The sequence below is a fragment of the Podarcis filfolensis genome (assembly GCF_964270895.1).
Source record: "Podarcis filfolensis genome assembly, chromosome: 4".
Taxonomy (NCBI): domain Eukaryota; kingdom Metazoa; phylum Chordata; class Lepidosauria; order Squamata; family Lacertidae; genus Podarcis; species Podarcis filfolensis.
In genome coordinates this window covers 73,066,048-73,089,031 of record NC_139607.1, presented here as the reverse complement: position 1 = coordinate 73,089,031, position 22,984 = coordinate 73,066,048, and the positions used below count along the sequence as shown (strand labels likewise).

The 22,984-nt window shown below is 38.8% G+C and overlaps 1 protein-coding gene across 38 annotated transcripts in view; it reads left to right on the top strand.

Annotated features, from left to right (window-relative positions):
* The window catches only part of ZBTB20 (zinc finger and BTB domain containing 20), a 513,065-nt gene that overhangs the window by 50,025 nt on the left and 440,056 nt on the right, over nt 1-22,984 (top strand). Inside the window, exon 2 of one of the 38 annotated variants that reach the window (XM_083609095.1) lies at nt 22,227-22,319. The exons of 35 other annotated variants lie outside the window; for them this stretch is intronic. The gene's annotated coding sequence lies outside the window, so the exon portion shown is untranslated. Of the gene's footprint in view, nt 1-13,525; nt 13,545-22,226; nt 22,320-22,984 lie in introns of those variants that run through there. 2 more of the 38 variants (XM_083609065.1, XM_083609068.1) reach the window with 2 other exon arrangements.

Here is a 22,984-nt window from a genome sequence, read left to right as displayed (position 1 = left end):
TGGCCGTGAGGAGCTTAAAAAAAAAACAAACGGTTCAAGTTTATTCCAAGTTATTTATTTTTAAAAAATATATATTAAACTCTTTTAATTACTTATGTTACAAAACAAAACAAAACAAAACAAAACAAAACAAAACCCAGCATCTCCTCTGTCTGCATAGTATTGGCAATTCAGTTCCAGCATCAGCAGCGAAACTACCAGTATATGCAAAAGTGAAACTGGCTTCATATAAAATGCATGTCCTGCTCAAGTAAACACAAAGTAAAACAAAAAACAAAAAAACAAACCCTAACCAATAAATGCTGCTGCTGCTGCTGATTTAAATATGCTCTCTTCTCTAATAGGCTTTCTTTGATAGTGATGCTATTGTAGTATGATAAGATAGATCTTGACGCTTTTATGCCATGGTTCCCAGTTACATACTGAGGTAAGAGTTTGTTTCTTCTCAGGTTTGGGACCCATTCAACTTAACTGCAATGTGTCCTGGATAGTCTTGCTTATTTTTTCAGTATTCTGAAATTTTTGCTGAAAACTAATGCTTGCTGTTGCTTTTTCTTTTTTTAGGACACATTTTTCTATCCTGTACCACTAGGGCCTGATCCTTTGCTTCCTCATTGTAATCGTGCTTCAGTCTCTAGCACTAATTAATTGAAGTGTTTGTTTTTGCCAGGATTCTAAGAAGGCCAGCAGGGGCTGAGGGTATTGTGAAATAGGTAGAAGGAATTGTGAAAGGAATGGACATATCCAGTTTTCATTAGTCACAGGACGAACAGTATGTAGCTTGGAGCTTTTGAAGGCATAGTTAAGGCATGGGTAGCTTCAAAACATAATGGGTACAAATCCGTATGCCGCTGAAATCAAGTAGTGTGACTTGGCTCCTCTTAATTATATTTTATTATATTTTATTGCATCCATTGTTGTGTATAAAATAAAATTTAAAGAACAATGGACACCTACTAATTGTATGGCTTTGATTAAATGAGAATGGAAGGAGGCCTGTCTTTTGACATCTCTCTCTCTCTTTGCTTTGAGTCTGCTGTCTCTCACTTAGTAGTAACCCATATTCAGTTTTTCATAGGGAATATGCTTTTGTTGCTGCTGTCTCTGCTGTACTTGTTCTGCAAATATCATAGACCGTTAAACAGGCATCCTTAATAGCAAATGTGTTCTGATTTAGCTTCGTTTTTCTGTTAAATGTGTGCAGCAAAAATGATGAAATCAATTCCCACTTTCCCTTATTGGATGCCTTGTTCAAGTTTCAGTTTATTCAATTTGAATTTTTAAAAATTAATTGATATTAATTATTCTGAATTGTAAGCAGCGTAAGGATATGCGGTGCATACAGTTTAACCAGTATGGTCAATTCAGATGTTTCCAATCTCTACACCATGATCTGGGGAGATCTTGAACATGCCTATTGGCTCCCTCTTCTCCCCCCACCCTATTTGTACAGGAATCTCCCCATCCTACCATAGTTTGCTGCAACCGTAGCTATAGTCTTACATCTGATAACTGTGATTAGAGCTATCTAGGATTTCTCCAAATCATGGTTTGAACCCTTGGTTTTGAGGCAACTGTGATTACCTTGTCTCTCATTGTAGTAGGCCCCAGTTATGACTCAAAATTAAACTATAGTTAAAGCAAACCATGGAAGAATACGTCAAGAATAGGTGCAAGATGAAGGATGTCGATTAAGAAAGTTCTATTATTTGAAGTTTGAAATTTTGTGTTTAAATTGAACCATTATGAATGGAAGCTTTTGTTTCACTAAAATGTAAACACTCCACAATCAATGGTTGAGTTTACCTAAATATCATTGTCTGGTTGTATTGAGGTCTCTGTGCTGCTGCTGATAGTGTAGCTCAACCACAATTCTGATACACATTTACAAAAAGTTATATGCATTCCAGTCAGTATTCCCCCACCCCCCGTTCTGTTTAGATTGCAGTCCTTAGCTCATTTACATGGGAGTACAGTAGTACCTCGGGTTATAAACACTTTGGGTTACAGACTCTGCTAACCTGGAAGTGGTACCTTGGTTTAAGAACTTTTCCTCAGGATGAGAACAGAAATCACGTCCTGGTGGTGCGGCAGCAACAGGAGGCCCCATTAGCTAAAGTGGTACCTCAGGTTAAGAACAGTTTCGGGTTAAGAACAGACCTCCGGAACGAATTAAGTTTGTAAGTCTTGTTGAATCTAGAGGGACTTAACTGAGGAAGCCATTCAGAGGATTGGACAGTCCTGGGTGGAATTTCTTCAACATACTACATTCTTATTGTTGAGCAGGTTTGTAGTTATAGGTCATTAGCATGATACGACTGAAGGAAGGAACACTGAATACAGATGCTTGCATTTCACAGTATCCAGGATATTTATAACCCCTGAAACTAATTGATTACTGACATTGTGTTTTTCTCTAGTTTAAAAAAGCACATCCTCTAGATACAGGTCTTTGAGAAACTTTGTTGTTTTCAAATTCCAGGCAGACTTATAAATGTGCTATCAAGATAGGATTGAAAACTTTGGGCGAAGTTCCCACACTTATATTGTTTGCTTTGGTTTATAAGAGACAGTATAGGGGCCACTATATTAAAAAACAACAGATAATGGTATACTGTTGTCTGATAAGCTGCAGGTGTCTTAGGAAGGAGATGGGATTTGAGTAGAAAAGCCTGGAGCTGATAAAATATGGGAGAATGGAAAGGTTTGGTTTTGTTAAATCTAAGGCAGTGTTTGTACTGGTGCAAATCTACAGATTTGCTCCAATTATACATTTGATTCAGCTGCAGAGCTGGTCTATGTCCATCTGCTCTGCAGCATGACCAAACATAGTTTGTGACTCAGTGGGAGCATTCAGTCAAGAGTGCTTTTGATGTGAGGTTGTCCTTTACTACGCTATTCCTGTTTTTGAGGTCCCCTTAATCTCACTTCAACAGAGACATCTCTGTGGCGCAATGAGTCAGGACATCTCACTGTTAACCAGAAGGTTGGTGGTTCAAGCCCACCCAGGGATGGCTTTAGGCAGGATTCTTGCATTGCAGGGAGTTGTACTAGATGACCCTCGAGGTCCCTTTCCAATTATGCAGTTCTATGATGCTATGAAATATGTGCTTGTTTTGAAAATTGCTAACCAGCAAGAAGGAAGTGTTAACGGAGCATGTTAGCTAGATCTGGAACAAAACAGAAGCTCTCTTCAGACATTCAGCAAACATTTGAGGGCTTAAATTGTGGAGGGGCTGTGCACTCCCCACCCTCAATGTTCCTGTTTCTACCCCTGTCCTTTCCTACATTGATTGAAATGGTCTAGACTGGGATTCTTCCACTGTTTGGTTGAATACGTTTAGATTCCCCTCAGTGATTGAGATTGTGCAGGATTCCATATTGTAGGAAGGATTCTGAGTGGGTTCAGCTGAACTTGTGAAGAATTCCTCTTCAACTTTCCAGCTGCAACATGCAGAATTTGGATCTAGAACCAGTGGGGACAGGGCCTCCTCAGTTTATACCCATATGTGTTCTTCAACACCTGAGCAATACATGAGCAACAGGCTTAAAGGACACTTGATAGCCAGAAGGGGTGTAAGTGCTGCACCCTTGTATGTTCTAGTACAAAAAGTGAAATACTGTGGTGGAACCAAGATTAGTTACACCACCACTGGAGATGGTGTGACTTCAAAAGGCAGAAAAGATTAGGAACCAGCATTAGAAATGTATAATTGTGTACAGTACTGCAAGAAACTGAAGCCAGGGCCTCTCAATATTTTCCCTCATTCAGTTTTCATTCCGATCTGTAGGGATTATTATTTATTGATAATTTATACCCACTTAAAATATATAATTGTATTACACTTAAGCATTATACATTACACAGTAAAAAAAACCACAACGCAACCCTAAACAGATCTGTTGCTTGCCAGCACTATGAAAACATTGACCCAAAGTGTGGCTCCTCATGGAGCTTCATATTTTTAAACAGGTTAACAACAAATCACAGAAGACATCTGTGAACACAGGTGACTTATAATTTGATTGTGAATTTGCTGGGCATCAAAAGATAGTAAAGAAAGCACCAGACAGATATCCCTTAGGAGGGATACAAGGTACAGCTATAGAAAAGCTGCTCTCTACTAGCTGTCTACCTAATGTCTGATTATATTTTCTGGTCCCAGGTAGCTTAAAACAGGGGTGGGGAATCTTTGCAGCCCAAGGGCTTCATTTCCTTCTGGCCAACCTTCTTGCTGGCTACGTAAGAGTTGGGAGTCTCTTCTCACCCTTGAGTAGTTTGAATTCTCTATTTTGTTCCCCCGCAGCAGGATCTTCTGTCACTAAGCTTGAAGTTATAGGTGTCCTTCCCCCCCTTTCTTTCTTGTGTATTTGTTACTTCACTTGCCTTAGATTAGATATCTGGGACATTTTGGCGCTGAATGCATTATAATAATACAGCAATTGGCATCTGCCCCACCATCACTGCCCCCATTCAGTATTGCATGTAGCCAAAGGACTTATCAACATTTTGCTTTCTGCATCTGAGATCTGACTTGCACTGGACTCATAAAGTCATAAAAGAACATTCTGCATTTCTACAGAACTGCTGGCTAGAGTTAACTATGCAAGAATGCTTTAGGATTTTTTTCTCAACTCTTCTGGTTGGTTGCTAAAATATTATTTCCTATGGGCAATGTCGTCTCTCACTTCCCATTTGCATGTCTGACATCACGGAGATGCAATCTTCCAAGCTAATGGTGTATTGAATTGTCTCCACTCCTATGGCAGGTTTCCCAAAATAAATGGGCGATGGAGAATGAGCTCTTTCGCTTTGGAGTTTCTGGAGGTCACAACTAGAGTTTGGTGCATGTTTGGCCAGTTGTTGTTGCTTTCTGCCTGGAAACAGAGGATTTGGCATCAAGGGTTCCTGAATTTGGCACCTGCACTGCCACAATCCTGACAATAAGTACTGTTAGAACCAATAGAAACCTGTTTCAAAAGTCTAGTTGGTGCTGACTCATGAACGAACTGTATGAGGTCCAAGCAGCTTGTTTCATAACTTCCAACATTTCATTTTAAAAAATCAAGCCAGTGCTGCCAAATTTTTAAGGTTTCAAATCTCGCTCCAATTGGACAGAAAGTGGTTTTTTTTGTTGTTGTTTTTTTCAAAAAAAGAAGATGCTGACATTTCCTAAAAACGCGGCTTCTTTCTGCGCCATACAGACTTTAAACCATTTGTCCTATGAGCCAGTACAGTTCGGCCTGAAATGTTTCACTGCTGTGAAAGCAGCTGCTCCTGCCTAGTTCAGAAGTCTGGAGTATATTTTTCACATTATGTTCTGCTAAACCATACTGATTATTTAAGAATGTGTTTTAAGAATATATTTATCTGAATGTAAGGATTTGTTAAATTTTCCTGTAATCTTCCACTAAAGCATTTTGTTTTTCTTGCCACGGTGTTCATTGGTAATAAATCTGGTGGGGTTTTTTTCCTGGTAGCTTTTGTTGCATGTTTTAAAAAAATAAAATCCTTTTGCTCTTCTGACAACCAAATCCATAATAATCTACATGAAAATCAGCTCTCTGTTGTTTCAAACGAACTTGCTTACTTACAATCAAGGTATAAAACAGGTGAGTTGTTACTAAATATACAAATAAGGCAAGGATAAGGTTTTATAAGGCCCAATAATTGCAACTGTGGCCCTTCTGGAGAGTAGTTTCACATGCTTGCAGAGTAGAGGTGTGAGCACAAAAATGTGCAAAGGAAAGTTACATTGAGCAGTATCCAACTAGCTCATTCCATTGGTGCAAGCATTTACCCTCTCTCCTCATCCCACTCCCTCCCCAAAACTCTGGAGGGTTTGGAGAACTGTAGGGGTGGCAACCATGGGGAAGTGGGAATCCTTTTGCTGATGGAATGTGTTATGCCACCCACCCAGATAGTTTTTACACTTGGATAGTCTATAGTGTGCATGGAAAGCGAGCTCGTACAAATTTGCAATGGTGTATGGCTGCCCTGGTCAACCATATGAGATTGGTGATGCCACCTTGGTGGACTGTATTCCCCTATCTGCACAGCACTGAAACCAAACTGATGATTCCGGAAACTCGAACTGGCTCGCTGGATCCTGGAGGTCAGGAGAAGCAACTTATTTCTCATGGAAATAGAATACTTGCTCCTCTTTCATTCCTCTGCCTCAGCCAACTACTTATTAATTGGGAATAATATTTTTTAATGTGCCATACAAATTCCATACTAAATATACACACACGGCAAAAGATGTTGTATTTTGTTTATTGCAGGGGTCAGCAAACTTTTTCAGCAGGGGGCCGGTCCACTGTCCCTCAGACCTTGTAGGGGGCCGGACTATTTTTTTGGGGGGGGAGGGGAAATGAACGGATTCCTGTGCCCCACAAATAACCCAGAGATGCATTTTAAATAAAAGCACACATTCTACTCATGTTAAAACACCAGGCAGGCCCCACAAATAACCCAGAGATGCATTTTAAATAAAAGGAGACATTCTACTCATGTTAAAAAATGCTGATTTCCGGAACGTCCGCAGGACGGACTGAGAAGGCTATTGGGCCGGATCCAGCCCCCGGGCCTTAGTTTGCCTACCCATAGTTTATTGTATTGAAAGTCTCCTAGGGGTAAGTTGCACCTTCTACTGTACTTGTAATTTGCTAATCATGAACAAGGTGTTTTGTTGTCCCTGGGAAGAGTAGAGAGGGGAGTTAACTTCAGAGAGGCAGGTCTGCTGCCGGAGATTGTCCCTGGATGGCAGCAGAGCTTTCCAATACAATCACTCCTGTCTGTGCTCTGTTAGTAAGGGACGTACAGTGGTGCATTGGGCTGGATCAGGGAAGGTCTTGGATGCGTATGATCCAGAATATTCCCCTTCACTCAACATGCCCAAGACAAGGTGTGTAGGGAGAAGCCACAGGAGCTCTGTAGCTGGGTTCATTATTTTCACTTCCATTAGAACCAATGGAAGGGTTTTGGTTTTTTTAATGATTTGACAGAAATAAAAATAAAACAAGTTGCCACCCCTCACCTTCTGCCCTGGCTGGCACAAGCCTTTAAAAGGTCAGGATGTGACAGTTCTTCCACCATAAGCTCTCCCCTACACCTCCATACGATGGTTTTCTGAGGCTATAATTCAAGATGAAAGAAAATACTACATAAAACTGGCCATTTATTCCTGTCTTGTGCTTACAGTGTTTTAACTAGTTTCTTATTTATCTATAAGAATATCTGTCTTCATAATTGTTCAGGCGCTGAAAGAATATTTTGATATGGTACTTTGAATGGATGATGGAATGAACGAACGGATAAATAAATAAATGTATATTTATTCAAGATCCATCCCTATTTGCATGCTTGTTGACACACTGGACAAATCCCAGATAGTGACGAAAGATTTACCATTGTCAAAGCCGTACTGATACTTTATCAACAAGGCTTGTTCTTCAAAGTGTTTAAAAATTATGCCATTAACAATAGTTACCATCAGTTTATGCGGAACAGATATAAAGCTGACAGGTCTGTAATTTTCTACTAAAACATGCACCAATTATCTTTTAAAACAATAGTATTGTGTTGGCCACTATCCAGAGTCTTGCAAAAGGGCAGATTTTAGTGACAAGTTACATATTTTATTGGAATAGTCTTGCAATTTCACATTTGAGATCTGTAAGAACTTTTTGGTGAATGCCATCTGGCCTGAGTGATTTGTATTTTTTTTTGTCAGTTAGTTTGAAGACTAATTCTTTTTTTAACTGTGTACTGTACCTTCTTTTGCTAAACTTCCTTGCATTCAACCAACAGACCAAGAAGCATATCTGAGGAGGGTTTCAGCTAGTGCCGTCTGTGATTTTTCTCATGTGTACTTTAATGTTTTTAGCCAGCTTCAGTATTGACAGGTTGAATATGGCAAAGGTTCTCAAATTTAAGGAGAAAATATTAGAATTCTTTTCTCAGACTAATAGGTAAGATCTTTTACTCATTCTTCAACTTGTGTATTATAATTATCAGCTGATTGATTGCCTATTTATAGATTATGATAATGCAAACCTGAAGTTTTCTTTTTAATTGGCAGCAGATTTGATTACAGGTGTTAGTTAATACAACCTAGAAATGTAGGCATGCTGTAACTTTAATATGACTTTTGAGGTCTGCTCTGAGGACTTCGGACAAAAATGAGAGTATAAGTCTAATAAAAAAAATTGAACCTCTTTTCCAATGTCTTGGAGAAGAGAGAAAATAACACCAGAAGGATACTTTTTATTAACTTTTTAATGCTCTGTAATAAGTTAACTATTCAATGTCTGATTTTAATTAGAATTACAAGCTTGAAAGCAATGATTATAAGAAAAAAAGTGTGGTTTTTTGAGAATTTTGCATTTAGGTGGATGTTTCAAAAGAACATTTGTGTAGAAAAAGTAAGGATTGAAAACTTTACTAATTGTACAAAAAAAGAGGAGGCAGATTTCTTCTGTGGTTTCTCTTCATGAAGGAAAAGCAGGATCAATTTTAAAAAATGAAAACAATGGTGTTACAAATTGATGGATAGAAAAATGATATGTAAAAAAATATGAATTAGAATTCTCATTTTACAAATACAAAGAGCAATCTGTTGTAAATGAGGCAAAGTTTTAATCAATTTTACTGGTAGAGCTTTCATTGCAGATAAAAATTCACCCACTGATTGTCAGTAGGGCTGAGAGTGAAGGTCATACGGCTATGCAGCATGCCAAATTTGAAGAAGAAACAACTTACATGGCTTTCGCTTACAAAGCTAGCAGATTTTTGCGTTTCTTTGTGGAACCTCTATGGCGTTCCTTCCAACAATAAAAACCACCAGCAAATGAAGTTGATGGCTCATTTCAAATCAACATCAGTATATTTTTTTAAACCTTGATCTTCCACAGTAATGATGAGATTTGTACTTGTTCATTTTAAGCCATTTTTGTCTCTGGTGTGCTACTTAAATAGGGATTATCTGTTTTCCAATTCCCGTAGCAATGAAAAGGGGGGGGGGACCTGGAATTGGTGTTAAATAGTTATGTATAAAAGTATGAACTATCACAAACTTTAAGGGGAACTTTCCCAGTTTTGAGATGTTGGAAATATATAACTGTAATAGGCAAACAGTCAACAAATAATTAGCCCTAGCTTCTGTTAAAGAAATACTGACCCTTCTTAGATCGTTTTTGATTGGTTAGATCTTCCACATTCTTAAACAAGAAAGGGTCAGAGCAACATTTGAAAATGGAGACCTGTTATCAGCTGAGCCAGAGAATGGAACAAGATAGATAACTGGATATGTCCGTGTTGATGCAACAGGAGTAGCTGCCCATAACAACTGAACTTACACTTCTACAGCAGTGTTTAACCAGGAATCTCAGAATACTTTATGAGTATCAATCGCTTCAGTCTTTTTCAATTTCTCTGCTAGATGGAAGGATATAATCTTACAAAAGGAAAAACCTGGGCATATTATATGGAACCGATAGTTTACCAGACAGCAGTTCACTAAAGGATAGACAGGAATTGCACATCACAACACAGAAACTGTGGCACGAAACTTTGCAGTCCTTTTTCATTTTGGGCATATGTATATTTCTCAGGCTTTACAGACCAATTCTAATTGGAAGCAAGTTCCATTCAGTTTGTTGAGATTTATTTACATCCAAGTATGTTTGCTTGGGATTGCAGCCTCTTAATGACTTGCTAGAATGTTCAGTACTTTATTCTTTTAATAGAGTTCTGATTTTCTCCAGGCTGTTTTTCTGCTTGTAGTGTAAAAAACAAAAACAAAAACCACGTTCAGTGTATTTAGCATAACTTTTCCAACCATCCTTTGAAGTTATTCATTTGGCTTTCCTACAATCATAATTGCCTACTGGACTGCAGAGCAGGTTTTGAGACCTTTATGCCAAGAAGAGAATTCTACAGAGAGCTGGTCCAATCCTTCTTTTCCTGTTCTTTGATAACAAAGGATGGAAAGTCTGACTGGACTGTATGGAAGCCGATTGTGGCTATGCTTATTTTAATGAAAGAAAAGTAGCACTGTGCCTTCTTGCATTTAAGAATATGGGGCCTAAATGTGCTGTTCTCCATTCACTAGGTAGATGTAGCTGTCGCTCATTTCAAAGAAAATAAGGGAACCAAAGAATTTTCTAGGCAACATACTGAGAGGTTTTCTTTGCTTGTCTGTGTTGAATTATCAATGGAGAATGACCATATGCAAGTAGTAATAGAGGGCATACAAGGAATGGACTGGACAGGGAGATGTATCACTTAAGCAGCTACAACAGGCACTACTGATTAAAAACAACAACTGGAAGGAAAATGTTCACACGCATGCATGCACCCGCACCCACCCACATGTAGTGCTTATTTCTACATTAGAGATAACTGACCCTGTCTACTCATTCCTACTCCTCAAAATATCTGGGAGATGCAGCTCTCCCATTTACTATTATTATTAAAAATTTGTATACCACTCTATACCTACATATCTCAGACCACTTCCAGCCATTACCTTATTTTTCATTAGGGACTGTGCCTGTTACTGGGCCTTCTTCAAATACCCATTTGAGACTAAACAGGAAGAAACAGTTATGGGTGTTCCCCACGTGTTCAAATGGACATGAATTGCTACCCTTGGATGTGTTGAATGCTACAACCATTTTCAGGAATGACTTTTTGTTTGAAGGATTATGAAACACATTATATTTACTTAAACTTGCTTTTAATATGTATTCTCCACTTTTTAGTAATTGTCAAGTTTGTAAAAGCTAGGATGAAATTTGTTAAACATTCTCATTTTATTAGTTTCTGCAATGGATGCAGGTGTTATAGGTGGACTGGTTGCTCACTGAATCTGATTTATGTTGTGTTCAGCATTATATCTTCTGGAAAGATAAAAAGCAATGGAATATTCTTCAGTGGTCATTTATATTCCTTTTATTTTACTTTAGTTTGCATTTAAGATGCATCCATGTGATTGTTCAGAATAGTGATGGATGTACAGCCAATGCATTTTTACACATTGCAGACAATTGCAAGATGTGACTTATTTAGACCAACCTATACAACATTGATTATCTGAGTGTGAACCCAGGTCTCCTGGATCCAAATGCATCACCCAGTTTGAACAACAGTAGGTCTATCTGTTTAATCTATTGAACTATATTGCTGTGTATATGCATTATATCAGAAGGATATATTTAATTCTAACATCCAGTTTTAGGCATCACTTGAACTAAGTACACTGAACGTACAAAAGTGTACACTGAATCATATTTTGGGGAAAGAACTAGCTTGACTTTCATAGCTGCTATATATAATTGGAAAGTCAGTTGCCTAATTATGAGATTGGATGAAGGTCTCTCAAGGATTCCAGGAATTGGAAACTTCAAAAGCTGAGGCTGGGATCTAGCCCGATGAGCTACACTAGACTATGTGCATTCAAACCTTGGATATCTTTTTTAGGCATAGAAGGGAACAAAGGTGTGCAGTATCAATCCACACATCTGACATTTGTTGTTAAGCCTGCAGATGAGCCAGTCCTGGTATAAATACTGGTAGCCAGGCCTTTTCCAACACTGCATTCTGCTTGCTACACTTTTGGCTTCTCCAATTTCAGTTCAGACCACTGATCTCAGGAGCCCTCAGCTGGATTGCACACCCTTCAGTTCTGGATAGTGACTACTTGCACCCTGGCCTTATGCCAAGGAATAAAAAATAATTTGAATGCTTGCTCAAAGCCATAGAACTGATGGTAGCTTCATAACCTAGATGTCATATGTGATATCCCTAAACTGTAACTTTGAGACATTTCTTCAAAAATATTGAAACTCAGTTAATTACTGAAAATTAAGTTTATTTTCTAATTTAAAAGGCAAATTCTCTTCATTCCTGTGGCTACATATTACAGTGGCAGCACTGGGCGGTATTTTGGAGAAATTTGTTGGGGACGCGGGTGGCGCTGTGGGTTAAACCACAGAGCCTAGGACTTGCCGATCAGAAGGTCGGTGGTTCGAATCCCCGCGACGGGGTGATCTCCCGTTGCTCGGTCCCTGCTCCTATCAACCTAGCAGTTTGAAAGCATGTCAAAGTGCAAGTAGATAAATAGGTACCGCTCCAGCGGGAAGGTAAACGACGTTTCTGTGCGCTGCTCTGGTTCGCCAGAAGCGGCTTAGTCATGCTGGCCACATGACCCAGAATCTGTACGCTGGCTCCCTCGGCCCATAAAGCGAGATGAGCGCCGCAACCCCAGAGTCAGTCACGACTGGACCTAATGGTCAGGGGTCCCTTTACGTTTACTAATGTGTGTGACTTGAGTGCCAGCTTTTTCCATGGTATAATGTTGCTGCAAATCTGCAAATCTGCAGCTTGCAAACATAAGACCCAAGTGTGTTAGAGCTGTTATTATAGCCCTTTTGTGTTGGAGGTGCTATTATGATCCAGATGCAGTCCAATTTTGAGATCATACAAATCTGTGGAACTGAAAAATAAGTACGAGCCTTCTATTGATGTCTATAAAAATTCAGCTTTCAGCAGGGTAGCGTGTCCTTAAGCCTTTTGAATAGTATATGGAGATATTATTATTATTATTATTAATTAGAAGTATTATAGACAAGTGGAAAAAGTAGGCTTTCTTTGAATTGTGGGAGAACATATGCAGAGTGGCTTAGGGTTAAGGACACTTCAAATGCTAGAAGTTGGTACACAACAAGCTGTTACATTTTTTTCTTGTACTCTCTAACACCAGAATAGTTGCTACATGTGCTTGTTGAGAGACTCATGTGTCCACTGTTTACATACAGTTAGAATATAAAGATACACCGTACCTGCAATTCTTGGGAGGTAAAAGAAGGCTCATTACATTACCTTGTTCATTACCATGTGATTATACGCACAGGGGTTAAGGGTGCATGGCATGGTTTGTGCAGAAAATCACCACAAGTTGCTGATTTTGAAGATGACTTCAGAAAGAGGACCACTAATAAATAATAATAATCTTGCTGAGAACATGATGTTGATATATAGTTTAGGTAGGGATATTTGGTTTCCAGCTCACCTAATCCTTTCTATTGACTGGTACTGTTTTTCATTTCTGGACATCATTCAGACCACTGTTAATGCACAATTTTCAGTTCACATCTTCCCTTTCCTTTCAGGTTACTAGTATAAATATCCATAGTGGTCATTGGTAATCTGTGGGGAGGGGCAGAAACAAGGCAAAAGCTGAAAGCTGGCAAATTGTGTAGAAGTCATTTAAGCAATCAGTTTCAGAATATTTCCAAGGAAGCCAAAAGGCAGACTGACCACATTGTGGGACAGAGCCAGCCCATGGAAAAATAATGGAATAGATGACATCCTCTTACCCTCGTCATGTTCTTGAATGTCTGCAATATAAATCTAACAAGAATCCACTCTAGTTCCCCCTCTTTGCTTGAAGGGAAAGTTACATGTCATATCAAAATGTAATTTTGCTTGTAAATATGTATTTCGGGAGAGGGTTGCCTCTTTTTCTTATTATCAACTGGTAAGATATTTATCCCTTAATCTGCCATGTTGTTTCTCTGTCACTGTATGTGTGTGAGTGTGCTGCTTGTCTGTTTGCCAGATTTTTCTTTGTCTTTATCAATTTATCATGGCACTCATTTGTGAGAAAACAGGATATTGGCTGTGTTGCATTTTAAAAAATGCTTCTTTAAAAATGTGTGCCTTTTCCAGATTTTGGCGGCTTAAATTTGCACTCTTAGAGGTGTCAGGCTGTGTGTGTTGTTGTTGTTTTTTTAAAAAGCTTTTGCATCAGGAAGTGTCGGGATGATTTTTTTGTGTATGTTTGTCTGTCCATCTGTCTGCTGGTCTTTATTAAGCTGTGCAGCGAGACAGCAGGTTACTATCTGTGTGTGCGTGAAATTAGCTAATTGGTGTTAGCAGCAATATTTTCACATGTTTTATAAGCAAAGTGCAGCAAGGTATATAAATGTAGATATGATCCAGACACATACACACACACACACACATACACGTACGCAAGCCTGTCGCTGCTCATGCATAGATGCTCAGAAGTAATTAATGTTAATAAGATTTTAATGTGCTTGTGAGATCATAATGAGGAGAAATGAATGCTCTGATTAGAAAAAGGTAACTGTGAGTGTGTTTTGGATTAGACAAGATTTCCTTTTTTTCTTTTTAATAAACTGCAATTTTAGAACTTGTTTGTGATTGCATCAATCGGTTTTTATTTTCAAATTAGAGGTCTGTTTAGCCATTTTAATGATTAGCCAAATAAATGGGTAAACCCTTGATCATAAAGAACCATGCAGATTTCTTCATTTGTAAAGGAGTGCTTCTATAGGGGCTGGGCTCCCTTGTTGTTTTTGTCATATATGTTCCTTATTGCCTTTTTAAACCTCTTCATAAGCTGCTCCCAGAAATAGAGTTCATTTTTATAAATGTAGATACAGTCCATATCTATCACAGAAGAGTAATCAGCCTTTAAGACTACTGTGCAAAAAGGGATTCCTGTCCCTTAGTCAAGTGCATTGTGTGTTGATTCCCCCCCCCCCGCCTTAATTAGATAGTCAAATAGATACTGACTGTTTCCTCACTAATTGGAATATTTCTTTGTGATCTGAAGTAACACCGTTTTAAAGGTAGCATTCTCTCGTGTTTCTGGACTTGGGTATCGTGGTCATGAAGCAAACTTTAGGAGTCCTTTCCCCAGCCTATATCCACCATAGATTGCCTTTCATTTCCATGGTTGTTTTATAACAAAAAGCTACTGACTTCTCTTCTCATGGAAACACATCCGATTAAAACGCAAACAGACAATTTCAATATGTTATTATAATACTTTGTTATGTTGCTTTGCTGCTTTAATTTCTATGCTGTTAGCTGCTTCGTGTTTTGTAGTGAAAGAAGAGGATAGAAATTTAGAAAAGAATTTTTTAAATGATACAAGATCTATTTTTATGATATGAATAAAATTATCTTGTACATTTATGCTGTCTGACACGTGTTGCATTAGTTCTGGACAACTCTATCCTTTTGAGTCTGGCTTTTGGCCTGGGGCTGGGTCGAATATTGGATTAGTCACTGTGATGAGCAACATTTCCTGGGAAATGGGTGAGGGGTAGTACCACTCTATTGACTCTGCTTGACCTCTCAGTGGCCTTTTTGATATGATGGATCATCAAACTTTGGTACAAAGTCCTGGCAAGTGTGCAAGTGACTGGCATCATATTCAAAAGCCATTGCTGGCAGAATGTAGTGGATCCACACCACTAAAGCCTCTGTCGCAGATTGTAACTGATTCCAGACAAGGTACTGAAGATGGTTCTCAACAATTTGGTGGCTGTCTCTCTCATTTGTTTGGAGGCCTGCCCTTCTAGAGTTGAGGCTTGGAGCACATGGATTATAGTTCTGTGGTCAACTTCACACTATTTGTCCATGGTGTCTGTTTCTCTTGTGATATTCTGGGTTGAAATAGAGTTAGGAGAGGTTGCTATCAAGCAGTAAAAATGTGAGCAGAAACTTTAAATTACGAAGTACCCCAAAGCATTTTTCATGCAGTGTAAATGCACTATATGTACATGTTGCCACTCCACATGTTGGTGGTGGGCCGTGACAGGACATTCGGCCCCCAGGCACTGCCCTAGGATGCTGTCTGCTCGTTCTAGCCTGACAACAAATGGTACTCAGATGTTATTATCCCATTGGTGCTCTGTGCAACAGACCTTTCCGTCATTCACATTGCCATTGTAACAGATAACTGTTGTGTATCAGGGTATGAAGGTTTGTGCTGGCATGGGTATCTCTTCAGTGCTCAAAATTCCCATGTGATTGTTGTGCAGATTGTCCATATTCTTTTTCTATGTTTGTGTACTGTAGCATTTTTGCTTGGTGCCACGACTACATATCTACCAATATTGGCTGTCTCTGAATAATGGATCTGAACTATTCTGGGGTACTAACTTGACATCCTGAATTGGCTAGCATTGCTGGCACAAGGCAACCAGTTCTGTACTTTGCTGGTGCAGCACTATTTTTTCTCTGAGCTGAATATTTATTTGCTTGATTCAGGTCTTTTAGACATTGGAATAATATTACTCAGTTTCTCTGTATAGTCTCCTCTATACTGATTAACAAGAAATCCTTGGCTTGAAAAGTTGCATTTATTATTGAGATAATATTTTAAAATCATTGGAAGCTTGAGGAAGAAGGCCAGTTACTACTATTTTCATGGTTTTAACTACTTTTCTCCCTTACAACAGTCCTTTTTCTGAAAACTACCTAATAGGATACCTGAGATGTGAAGTATGGGAAGTATGAGATGGGAACAAAATAATGCAAAGCCATGATGGCCAGTTATTGATCTAGAAATGTAAAAATGGCCAAGTAATTAAGACATTGGGTGATTGCCAGCCTAGTTACAGAGCAGACCCATTGAAATCAGTGGTGTTGAATAGGATTTACTTGGATATCACCAAATCTTGCTAATTTCTCATCATTTCTTAGAGTTAAAACCTTTGCTTTGTCTGCAATACAGTGTATGGAAGCAATAAATTAAGCAATAATTTAAATCATGTGAGTACTAATAAACTCTGCATTTCTGCATTAGACTGCTAAGTAATATATTGCAAAATATAACTAGATTTCTAAGTATAAGTTCTTAGGACAGGCATTTCCCTTTGAATTCATTTGCATTTACCGGTACATCTATGAAGCATGGATTTCCCCCCCCCCCCTAACAGACGTTACTCCAGCATACAGCACTTCTGCTTATTTTCCGAATCCAATGAGATGAGAACCAGCTGTGTGCAGGACTTCAGCCACATGCTGTAACCAGTTGTTGCAGTCCAGATGTTGCTGGACTGCAACACCCACGAACCATATTCATGCTGGCTGGGGCTAATCCAAGTTGGAGTCCATGTTCCCCATCCTTGCCACAAGTTCCCCATCCTTGCACTAAACGATACATTTTCTAAATCTGGGTTTAAATATTTCTTAATGAGTTAACATAATTGAGGCAAAACATTCCACCCTATGAAAAGCACCCCCAATTGACATTCATTTCAATACAGTATGTACTTATAAAAACTGCTTGGGGCAGACACCAACTTAGAAACATTTACCCTGTACTGGAATGCCTTTTTCAAAATGGTGCCTTCTGTGAAATGTATGTGCATTATAATAATAATAATAAATTGTCTTCAAAATTATTATTTTTGTTATCTACAAATATATGCATATTTAATCAGTTATAACTAATTTGGCCAACTAAGATCCCCTGAACTGGATGGCAGCCCTAGTATATTCTCCTCTGAAGCAAGAGAGAACTTTAGAGAGGAAAGACTTAACTGAAACCAGTCTTCTTCATCCAGTAGTCCTTCAAATGTTGCTGGAATTCAACTCTCAATAGCCCAGCCAGCATAGGTAATAGTCAAGGATGATGGGAATTGTAGTCCAACAACATCTGAAGGACACTCGCTTAGGGGAAACTTAATTAAATGGGATGGAAACTGGAACTCCCAATATGAATGGAACGTGATAGGCTTTGATCAGGGTTAGCCAATGTGGTACCATCAGCCTCAGCCACCATGACTAGTAGTTAGGGATAATCAGAAGTGGAATCCAAAACATCTGGAGTGCATCATGTTGGTTACCACTGGTTTAGTCTTTGACAGTCAGCCAAAATGGAGATTTCGGGAACTAGAACAGGTATGAATAAGTATATGTGCAAGAAAAGGTCCATATCAATGAGGTAAAATGTATTTAAGTATTGGGACAAAGAAGCCTTTTTTCCTTTTAATTACAGGTGTAAAAAAAAAAGAGAACATATATTTATTTATTTATTAAAAAATATTCTTTAGAGAGGTGGTTGGACTAGGAGGTGATTGATGTTCTTTTCCATTCCATGATTGCACTACAAGAGGTAGCTTGGTATACAGCAGATTAACTTTGTGCTTGTGTGTACCAGCCAGTCTTTCGAAGAGAATCTTGTAAATCATGTTTGTTTCTGCGTGGAAAGTCCAGGAAGGACTGGGTAAAGTACTGATTGTGGCATGTATTAAACAGAGTGTTTGCAATGTGGTTGAAAGGAAACATATCCACTGTGGTTAGTTTGTGTTCTATGTAGAGTCTTTGCCTATACTCAAACACCTTTTTAACGTTTGCTTTGTAAATTTGCATTATAGAGACCTAGTTATTCATCTTCTGTCTCAGTAGAATGCTTCTCTTACTAACTAAGGATGTCAGACTGTGTGCACCAGCCAGTCTTTTGAGGAGAGTCTTTCCCATACTTGCTGGCACACCCCTCTGGCACGCATGGGCAACTGTAGGCTCAACTCTGTAGAATAAGGATTCTTTTATCCCTTTGTCTGACACATTTCATTTTATGAGTTTGGATAATCCTGTTCTGCAAAAGCAGGCATTGTTATTTTCAATAAACAGCCTGGATTCACCAGAGCGAGTGTTGTAGATAGAAGTACAAGGTTTTAGGGCTAGTGCCTCTGTGCTGAGTTTGTACAGGTTTGTCACCTTGGTGGCTGAGAGGTTCAGAAAGAGCAAACAATATTTTTAAAAGAAAGAAATCATTTTTTGTTGTTTTTGTTATACTGTACTGAAGTTTCCTTTACTTTGTTTTCTGAGTCTGATTTTAAGAAGATTTAGCCATGTTTGTGCACCATATCTTGGCCCGGATAACCAGGGTTATATCAATTATGCAACCATGGTTCTATATAGTATTCATATAGCTATGAGAGGGCATATGTCAATTGCTCCCTACTAATTTGTGTGTGTGTGTGTACACACACATTTATGATGCATTTGCATTTTCTTTCAATGGACAGAGCAAGGCCCACAGTAGTACTGCAGTAAAAAATTGCTAGTGTGGCTTAGAAACTGTTTTCTAGGGCGGTTGGTTTAGCCAACTTTGTGTAGAAGCAGTGTACTGTATAGGGATAAACAAAGTAAGAACTGCTAAAACATACAACCTTTCCCCCCCCCCCCAAAGAACATAGCAGTAAGGCAGCAGTTCCAAAACAGGTTTAATACGAAGTGGGGGATCCTTTGTTGTTTCCTGGAAAGCCTGCCAGGCCTTCCTATTAAGGCAGCTCCTAAGTGAGGGCACGATTATTGAAAATGCACTGCTGCTGTTGCTGGCCGCAAACCTATCATGGAATCTGGAAGGCCCATACAGAAACAGGGACCCCTTTAACTATTCTAGAACCAGAGAAGAGTGCCGCAAAATGGACCACTAACAAATTCAAATGTGTCAGACATGCATTCTTGGACCAAATAAACCTAGTAATTGGGCTGGTGCATTCTTCCAGGGCATCTCTTCATACAGCATATTACAGTCATTTGATATGTTAATTATTGGGTCCATATATAAGACAGCAGCCAGATCCTTTGCACTCAGGAATTATTTGTTTATTTGCTACATTTGCTACATTAGTATATCAGCAGGTCCACTACTACTACCGTGTCAGGTTTCTGCACTGCTCCAGAGACTGAAGTGTGCTTGGATGAAGACTCAGATGAAGTAGCTTTAGAGCTACTGCCAGAATGCCCAGCTAGCTAGATATGAAGCTACTGTGGAGGAGAGGGTGCATGGAAGTGCATGGTAGCACTTGCTCAATCCGGGCCTGGCTATGTAAGCTCTCATCTGAGCTGCTCAGTCGCTGAAATAACTGCCCTCATCAAAAGGTAAAACATACATACTTCATGGCTTGCGATTAAACCTCACTTTCCTAATTGTGAACTATTAAGAAGCTATAGTTAAGCAAGTCTTGGAAGTCCTTAATTCTGGTGCATGAACTTAGAGGTAAGGGGATGGAGAGCACAGAAGCACAACACTAATTCTTGGTACAGTGGAACCTTGGGTTGCGAACATGATCTGTGCAGGAGGCACGTTGGCAACCCGCAGCACCGTGTCTGCGCACGCGCGGCTCATGATTTGGCGCTTATGCGCAAAGCGCGATTTAGTATTTCTGCGCATGCGCGAGCGCTGAAACCCGGAAGTGACCTGTTCCGGTACTTCCAGGTTGGCGCGGTGCGCATCTGAAATCGCGTAAGCTGTAGTGTCTGTAACCTGAGGTACCACTGTATAATAGAACGGGAAAGAGATTGTTATGCCTAAAATAGGGTTGCCATATTTCAAAAAGTAAAAACCAGGACACCCCGAAAGTTGTTGAGCTTTTCTTTACAAAAATGCCAAAGAAAGCAATTTTTTGATTGACTTGCCTAAGATCCAGGACAAAACACTGCTTTTCAGAAATTCCACCCAGATGTCAATTCTACCTCTGAAATTTCGGTTATGTCCGGGACACATGGCAGCCCTATCTAAAATGGCCCAGAGGGTCAAACCAATATGTTTTTCTAAGCATGGTAGTCCTGTATTACACTGATTCCCAGAAATAGTTTCTGCAGATGAGAAAAGTTGCATTTGTCTTACAGTTGGCATTAATGCATATTAAGTTGCTGGTGCAAGGCAATTCCCGACTATTTAGTTGTAATTTAAGACACGATTCTTTCTTAGCTTCTCCATAGTTTTCTGTCTATTGCTGGATGATGTCCAGCTGACAGTGCAAATATTGTAGTTATTACTTTGTGACAAAGCTTTTCCACTATTCTGGGTTTCAGCTTCCCCCTGCTCTAAACATATTTGCTGGCAATATCATAGCAGTGTCTGACTGGCCTCTTCCCACAAATTTACAATTTTTGGATGAGGCTACTATTTTGTTAATGTCTTAGAGGGGTGTGGTGGGACTAAGGTGACAATTGTAAATAGTTTTCTAACCATAAATCTCAAATATAAAAATAAACGTTAAGTTGCTGTTGAATATTCTGGTTCTTGCCATTGACTATGTTCCAGCACTCCTTCTGTATGTTAGACTTCAATCCAATAAAGAGAGAAAGCTGTAGCCACAAAAGAGTCTGTTGGTCTTGTGCTCCAATTCAGTCTTATCTATATTTTGAACTTTAAAACTCTAATAAAACATTTATATCTGACTCTTGTCTTTTGCCACCCCCAACCCTTTTTAAGTATTCTCTGACTCACTGACTACTCATCTATAGTTAATATAAGGTACTTTTTGTTGTGGTTTGCTAAAATATGGTAGCTATGTGACTCAGATGTAGCTTAGAACGTTATCTTTAAATAATCAAAAACATGCTGTTCCAAACATACAAAAAAGTCCTATGTACTTAAAATAGGAAATGCCTTTAGTTTTGTTTTTAAGTGCATTATTAAAATAGGTTATATAATGATAAATTATTTATACAGCGGCCTTTTACATTCTTTAGGAAACTAGAGAAACTGAGAATTCTGCTATGTTTGCAGAAGTCACAGCCATTATGATTTTTCAGCAACATTTTTCAGGAAACAAAACTTTTACCAAAGCCGTTGGTAAAATTCATTTTGTAATATTTAAAAAATATACTTAGGTGAAGTTGCCATCACAAAAGCATCCTTATTCTTACAGCTGCTTGGAAAATTTTAATAAAGTTTGTATTGTATTTGTAGATTTCCTTTCCTCTTGGATTATCAATGATAATGGAGGGGGGGGAGAGTAGTATGTTTGACTCCAAATCAAAGTATGTGAATCATTTAGCACTCAGTTACGAGGTCTGAAGAAACTAATATTGAATACAGTGTTATATTTCACAACCAGAAGGAATTGGTGAATAATCCTAAAAAATCTGGAAGCATGCATTAGGTTCTCTCCTCCCATTTTAGTATTGTGCAATGTTGCTATAATTTAATATTTCTGGGTTGCAAGAAAATGTCAACAGTACATATTATACAACAGATTCCTTACCTTGCTCTCTACATTTTGTGTGTGTGTGTGTGTGAGAGAGAGAGAGAGAGAGAGAGAGAGAGAGAGAATTCAAATAGTTTTCACTTTATTTTTTAAAAAGAATTGTCCCGATCCAAAACTGCTGGGCAAAACATTATAAACTATGTTAAGATGATTTAAAAACAAAATACCAAAAGACATGCATGTGTCTTGATTCTGATCTTTAACCTGAATCTTTCTCTAGGTGCTGACCACCAGCCTTACATGCTTCTCACACAGCACTCGTGTTACTATTGAAAGCAGGCTATCAGGGTACTTTCATGTGCTAATGTAGTCATATTTCAAGGTACTTGTGACAGAAATGTTTAAATGCACTTATCACTGAAATGAATTATATGTTTTTGAAACCTTAGTTTGGCCACTAGATACCTCTTCCATGGTTTATGACCAGCTATTTATCTCTGTATTTGAACTTGAAGAAGACGGCATGAAGGTTCCAAAATGAGGCAGGTGACCTTTCCTTCCAATTCGGTCCTAAACCTGCTGTTTAGATGTCAATTAGGTTAAAAAATTAGAAATCTAGATATATGTCTACGGACCAACATATAATGTGCTCTGACTGTGCAAATGTGAAAAGCTGTGAAAGTATGAGGGGGGTCCTCATGAGATGTGTTAAAGGCAGCTGTGTGTTCACAGAAAGCAGGGCATAAATAGATCTGTTTCTGCAATTAAGTTGGGTGTACAGGTTAAGGGGAGCTGGACACACTCCACCTTACCGCCGTTTCTTCCTGAAGACACAGATCAGATCACTTCTAGTATTGGAGCCAAACTGGTAAGAGAGCAATAGAGGTAGAGTTCAGTTCTCCTGATTTGGGTTTCTCTTTTGGTATAAAAGAAAAAGTAGACATCACCCCCTATGTGTAAACATGATCACGGCTGCTATCACATTTGGTCTGGCTCCAGGTATGATCGCCTGATGTTCCCATGATATTGAATACGTATACATAATCCAATACTTTTATCTAAATCCAACATATTCTTGTTACTTGAATGCTTACATTAATTGGATCCTGTTATGGATCCTGTTATGAGCTCCCGTTGCTCTGTCCTAGCTCCTGCCAACCTAGCAGTTCGAAAGCACACCAGTGCAAGCAGATAAATAGGTACTTCT